We start from the raw sequence: 878 nt of genomic DNA, 5'->3' as shown, positions 1-878 counted from the left end.
CTCGGCACCGACATGGACACTTCCAAACCCAAGGAATGAGTTGTGAGTTTTACTAAGAGAAACAGGTAATTGGCAGCGTTACCTATAATTCTTGATATGTGCGGGGAGTTCCTTAAGGTTCTTCCTCCCAGAGATCGTCACTATCTGGGACGTACATTAATTTGTACCTACATAGGCGCACGCTTTTGTAGAGAGCATATCAAGACGTGAAGGGTTATGTTGGAGGTTGAGTGCGCTGCTTACCAAACTTTGAACGCGGTAACTTGTACTCGGCACCGACATGGACACTTCCAAACCCAAGGAATGAGTTGTGAGTTTTACTAAGAGAAACAGGTAATTGGCAGCGTTACCTATAATTCTTGATATGTGCGGGGAGTTCCTTAAGGTTCTTCCTCCCAGAGATCGTCACTATCTGGGACGTACATTAATTTGTACCTACATAGGCACACGCTTTTGTAGAGAGCATATCAAGACGTGAAGGGTTATGTTGGAGGTTGAGTGCGCTGCTTACCAAACTTTGAACGCGGTAACTTGTACTCGGCACCGACATGGACACTTCCAAACCCAAGGAATGAGTTGTGAGTTTTACTAAGAGAAACAGGTAATTGGCAGCGTTACCTATAATTCTTGATATGTGCGGGGAGTTCCTTAAGGTTCTTCCTCCCAGAGATCGTCACTATCTGGGACGTACATTAATTTGTACCTACATAGGCGCACGCTTTTGTAGAGAGCATATCAAGACGTGAAGTGTTATGTTGGAGGTCGAGTGCGCTGCTTACCAAACTTTGAACGCGGTAACTTGTACTCGGCACCGACATGGACACTTCCAAACCCAAGGAATGAGTTGTGAGTTTTACTAAGAGAAATAGGTGATTGGC

Source organism: Anopheles merus, unplaced genomic scaffold (genome assembly GCF_017562075.2).
Source record: "Anopheles merus strain MAF unplaced genomic scaffold, AmerM5.1 LNR4000076, whole genome shotgun sequence".
Classification (NCBI taxonomy): Eukaryota; Metazoa; Arthropoda; class Insecta; order Diptera; family Culicidae; genus Anopheles; species Anopheles merus.
Note: the sequence above shows the minus strand (reverse complement) of the source record.